Below are 6,000 nucleotides of genomic sequence, written 5' to 3'. Positions count from 1 at the left end.
TGTTTTCTTTTTCAATAGACACTGTATTTGCTCCTTTGCAGTTCTGCTGCATTTCTCCAGTCCTCCATGTGTTTTCTGCATAACTGCTAATATCTTTGCTTGCTGTCTAAATAACCCAGTTTATCAGTTCCAGCCAAACTGAAAAATATCTAATTTACCTTTCTCTGGAAATCTCTATTTTTCTCTATCTCTGTCCTCCTCTAATAACCTACTCTTTGCAGCTAGCAGTTGTGTTAGCCATTTCCTTTAGCTGAGCATTTTAGTTAACACGAATGCACATCACTTTGCAGAACAGTAGACTAGCACTTTTCTTAGCCTTCCCAGTACCTCTAGTAGTTTTCATTCAGTTCCCTGCAGTCAGATTCAACTACATGATATAGCCCCCTTTACACACCAATTAAGCTTCAATTAATCAGGTTTCTTTGTTCCAATTCTTCCTATGGGAAAAACTGAGAGAAAAAAAGAGAAGAAAAGGAGAGAGAATTTCTCTCCTGTCACAGTTTCGACCCATTTTCTCCTTGAGCTGTATGCCCTTAGCTTTTGCTGCAGCAATTACTTTCTCTAATGAACGTATTTGAAACCATGGTTCCAAAACAATTTATTGGTTGTACGGATGCATACAAATATGGTGAAAGCAGCTGGCAACTTACTAATACGTAAAGTCTACTTCTAAATATATATTTTTTTCTGATTTAAAGGTTTCAAGTAGAAGGTTAGAAAATCTCTTGCCATCCTTTGGTAGCATAAAAAAAAAATAAACCTCACTTTAATAAGTAATTCCTTACCAATTTCTATAGCTTGAACTGACATAAAATTCCACCCCATAAAGCAAATTCCTAAACTAGTTCATTTCCTTAGTTATCTCTCTCTTATATAGGCAAAGCTCATATTTTTTGAAAAATGAAAATTTCTTTTCCAGAACTTAGTTTTGACCTCACATTCCCCCCACAGTGAATGAGCTAGCTGCAGTATCCAACCTGTCACTGATCAAACAGCGGAATTTCTGCTGGTGTCCCAGTGCTTTCAATTAAAGATTTGTCTCAAGGTATGGTACATGCTGTTTTTCAGATTGTTTCTCTGGAGTTTAACTAAAATCATGTTTTTCACTGCAACATTGAAACTTCTCCTATTTCTCCCTTGATGTTATTTCCCAGCAAACTGTTACCATGTTTTTCCCCTAGAATAATAAATAGTTTTCAAAATTCTTTGCCCTACACTATATAGTGCTTCTTCCAAAATAAAAGTTTTTACATTCAACGGTGAATTATTATATAATACAACATCTTTCATATTAAATTTCTACATCCAACATTGATTTGTGTTACATCTTTGTAACAAATAACAAATACATCTTTGAATGTAATTGTTAATAACCTATAGTATATCTGTGCATTCATTTTTTCCCAAAGCTCATGTAAGATGTTTCTTTCCATAAAGGTTTTCTATTCCCCATGGCCTTTGGAGAGAAATTTGTCTGACTACATTACATCCCTGTAGACTGGGGAGCTGAGAGGGATGTCGTGGCTGGTGAGGCCCCTGCCTCTCTGCGCTAGGCAAGCACATGAGGACAGCCTCACAGATGGTGGCCAGGTTCAACCAAGAGTCCAGATCATCAGGCAAGTGGTGAGGCAGGTCCAAGGTTAAGCTGGGATGTCAGCCTGCAGGTCTATGTCAGGGCGCAGCTCAGCAGGTTACATAGTCAGGCTAGGCTAGTTCCACACAGCACTGTTGGGAGCCTCTTCCCAGGAGGAAGGGGGCTGCACCACCTCTGAGTTGGTCCTGAGCCCCCAGCAGCCAAGCCTCCAGGAAGGCAGGTGCTCTCTTATGCAGCTATAGGTATCCTAACACACTTAAATATTTATATATTTTCATAATTAGGGGAGAGTAATAAATGTAACAAAGGAAAAGCAACAGCATTACGTCTTGTTTTGGCGACTTCTGAAGAACTGTGTCATACAGTGGAAACCACACATTAATTAATATTTAGGACAATGATGCTTCTGTCCAAGCTTTGCTTTTTTTTTTTTTTTTAACCAGATTGCAAGCTTTCCTGAAAAAAACAAACTATAAGCAACTGCCTCATTGGAAAAATGACAACTGCTTGGATTATGTGTTCTTTTCCAGTTTTGTTTTACCTACAAAATACCATTATTTCTGCTTCATTATTGTCATGAGCTCCGTTCGATTGTCTAATGATTTCATTGCTACTGCACCACTTTCCTGTTTCTTTTTCTTAGCATTAAATGTTGCTAAGTAACTGAATCAAGCTGTGGTATATATTCTAATCTTTGAAATATGTACAGAGATTACTCAGCAAAATAAAAATTACTCTCCCAAGGAAAAGAAGGCCATTTGCATCTACCACAACCCTCATTTTCAGATGATTTCTAAGAAAAAGTGAAACGGAATCCTATAAACATGATGCATATCTCCAGATCAGGTAGTTCACGAAATATGAATGTTGATGAAAAACTGATTCAACTTCTCCATGAGGTTATCCTAAGCCACCCTAAATAACACCACTTATTTTGCTTTTAATTATGTCTCAGCTCTTAAAGCAGTAACTTGAAAGCAGAATAGGTTGGCTGTCCATCAGTGCAAGCTCATTTAGAGAATTCATCTTTGCTGTGTCTTACTAAATAGAAATTGTAATTTAAGTAATTTAATAGAAAAAAATGGGAAAGAGAGAATTTGCCTGTTTATTTAGGTCTCCTAATTTCATATTAATGTGGCAATGGTCTCAGGGTCTCATCTGTACTACTCACAGGGACCTGCTATCAGCAATGAGTGTAACCATCCCAATTCCAAAACAGGAGACTGTCTAGGTTTAATGAAATCTTCACTTTATAACCCTCTGAAATAATCAAAAGCAGTAACAGTCACACTGCAGACCAGTTTGTTCAGTTTCCACTGCAAAAGTTTAAACTTCATTAGTATTAAATAAAACCAATAGAGAAGATCCACATGAGGGCTGCAACACCAGAATAGAAAAATTCACATGGAATTTTCTGAAGAATGTCTGAAACAGAGTACTGCCAATCTTTATTAAATTACTCAATAATTTTTTGAGCTGCTCAGTGTTGATTAGAATAGTTTTCACGTTCATTATGTTATTTTAAGGTTCCAGATCCCCCCAAAATGAACAACACATTTCCGATTGTACATTTTTAACACAGACATGCACTATGCATAAAAATATTTAAAAATAAAATTTCTCTGTCTTAGAACCTAAATTCCCCAGTGATTATTTTGCAGGTAGGAGACTGGACTCTCAAGATAGTAACTATCTCTAGATTTGCTCATTTGAAAAATTATTAGCTTTTGTTACAAAGAAAAATAAGGCAGGTGGACAGATACCATAAATACTAAATAGCAAAAAGACTTCTGTTAAGGAATAAAGAGAGCTAAAATTACACTTGCAATAGACAGGATGGCTCAACATTAACTATGGGCAATGACCACAACATCTTCTTGGTGAATTAGCAGAAGATTTTTAGACATTTGGAATGAAAACACATATACACAGTGTTATAACAAGCGGCTCTGTAAAAAAAAAATATAAAAAAATCCACACTGTTGCAGCTCCCTCTAATTTATAATTAATATAAATATGCTGAATAATATATAATAGTAATATATTAATAACACATATAATATATAATATATTTATATATTAATTAATATAAATATGCTGAAGCCAGCAGGTAAAATACTATGAATAGCTGGCTATGAGTAGCTGCAACTATTCAGGAAAGAGAGCTGTCATGGAAAACTCAGTTACTTTATGTACCTCAGCTATTAATGGCTGTATTAAATTTGCAGCACAAGTCAAAAAGTGTGACTGCCCAAGCTGGGAAGTCACACTTGTCCTTGCCCTTCTAGAACCAGTAACATAAAAGAGTAAAAAGTTACAAGAAACACATGACTTCCTCTGCTTTCTCCTTCCATATTGTATCCTTCCTAAAGGGTGAGGTACTCACCTGGAGCATCATCCACTTTGGGCTTAATAATTAAGGGAGTGTGGTGGGTTGACCTTGGCTGGCTGCTGGGTACCCACCCAGCTGCTCTCTCACTGCCCCTCCTCACAGGACAGGGCGAGAAATTAAAATGAAAAAGCTCTGGGGTCCAGATAAGGACAGGGAGATTACTCGTCAGTTACCATCACAGGTAAAACAGGCTCAACTGGGGAAGATTAATTTAATTTACTGTAAATTAAAAATAGAGTATTATTAAAAAAGGATATCAAGAAACAAAACCAAACTAAAACCACTTTCCCCCCAACCCCCTCTTCTTCCCAGACTCTAGTCCGCTCTTCTGCTCTCTACTCTTCTGCCACATCTTCCTCACCATAAGTGCCACAGGGGGATGAGCAACAGGGGTTGGGTCAGTTCATAAGGTTTTGTCTCTGCCACTCCTTCTTCCTCATGCTGTTCTCTGCTCCAGGGTGGAGTCCCTCTCATAGAATACAGTCCTTCGCAAACTGCTCCAGTGTGAGTCTTTCCCCCACTTCTTCATGAAGCGAGCTCCAGCTTACTCTCAGTGTTTCAGTGTTGCCTAATCCTCAAGTAAACACAAGGCAGCAACTTTCCAATGGCTGTATTTGTGTCTGGATTAAAGCATCTTGAAAAAAAGAGTATAGTCTTTTTTGCTCTTGTAATGAAAAGAGATAAATCCTACCTCTAATACAGCAGTTTAATTATTAAAAGTGACATACTGAGAACATACTCAATGTATCCCAGGTCAAAAAGAACTACTTATGTTCACTTTTTCAAGCGCAAGGACAGAAAAGAAGCCCTTCCAAAACATCTGAACCTATAGTTAATTCTGTGCTCTTACAGCACTGAAGCTGTTTTATAAGATCATAACCTCCAGCTTCATGTGGGAAAGAGCCGTAAATGGATTAGGGGATGCTTCCAGGTAGTGACAAGTAGCAGCAATTGAAGTACTGCCAATCCCAAGCATTCTGATAATTAAAGCTCAATACCCTGTTCTACAGCACAAAATACTTAACATCAATTACAACGTTTTAAAGTACAAATTTATTTTTAGCTCCTTGACTTTCTCTTTTTATATCTTTCTCCACATTCATACAGGAGAAAATTACTTACTTTCAAGCAAAAGCGGAGATGTTCATACAATCATACATTCATGCCTGAAAGTTTTAAGAAACAAGGAGCTCCATAAGCTTGGTTTACCTAAGGAATTGTTTCCCATTTCCCCAAAAATTTTCTTGTACAAAAAATAAGCCTGGCATGGCTCCATAAGCTTCACATAACACCTCTAAGCCACAAAAGAAAACGTGCCTGTTTAGGAGGACGTACAGAAGGACTGCCAAGGTATTTACTGGCCTATGCTCAGCAGCTGCTCCCAGGCACCCGAATTCCTCCTGCTCTCCCCAGGGCAGCCCTGAATCGGTGCCTTCCCCCAGCCGCCTGTCTCCGTACCTATGGGAACCTGGTGATATCCCAAACAACCCCCTCGGCTTCAAGCCCCGCTGAAACCAGCCAACGCGGTGAAAAACCGAAGGGAATGACGGGCAGGTAGCACAGCCCACTCTCCCCTAAAGGCCCTACCGAGGCTAAAGCGCCCCCGGGCCGGCCCTGGCACACCGCGCCCGGCTGCGGTGACATACGCCCGGCACGTCCCCTCAGCGCCGGGGACGCCGCTCCCGCCCGCCTCAGCCCCGCTCGCGCCGCGCGCCCCGCCCACCGCCGACCAAAACATTGACACGTGCGCCTCGACCCCCCCCACCGTCACGTGACGCGCCCAGCCCGCTCCTGCCGGTGACGCCACCGCCCCCTTTGGCCAATGGGGAAGGGCGCTGCCGGGTAGCAACAAGCGCGGCGGCCGGCGGCCAATCGGCGGGCCCCGGGGCGTGGCGAGCGCAGCCACACGTTACTTCCGTCAATAGCCCCGCGGCCTGGGCCGAGCGCGCGCGCGGGCGGGCGTGGGGCCGGTTGTGCGCGGCGGGGAGCGGCGCTGCCCTGAGGTGAGGGGACC

General features: G+C 41.1%; 1 protein-coding gene across 4 annotated transcripts in view; it reads left to right on the top strand.

Moving 5' to 3' along the window:
- Positions 1–5,849: 5,849 nt before the first annotated feature.
- Positions 5,850–6,000, top strand: part of FBXO25 (F-box protein 25) — a 29,816-nt gene continuing 29,665 nt past the window's right edge. For all 4 annotated transcript variants that reach the window (XM_055713746.1, XM_055713745.1, XM_055713744.1 and 1 more), the window contains exon 1: positions 5,850–5,989. The gene's annotated coding sequence lies outside the window, so the exon portion shown is untranslated. The remainder of the gene's footprint in view (positions 5,990–6,000) is intronic.

The sequence above is a fragment of the Falco cherrug genome, chromosome 6 (genome assembly GCF_023634085.1).
Source record: "Falco cherrug isolate bFalChe1 chromosome 6, bFalChe1.pri, whole genome shotgun sequence".
NCBI lineage: Eukaryota > Metazoa > Chordata > Aves > Falconiformes > Falconidae > Falco > Falco cherrug.
Note: the sequence above shows the minus strand (reverse complement) of the source record. Positions and strands in the feature narration are given on the sequence as shown.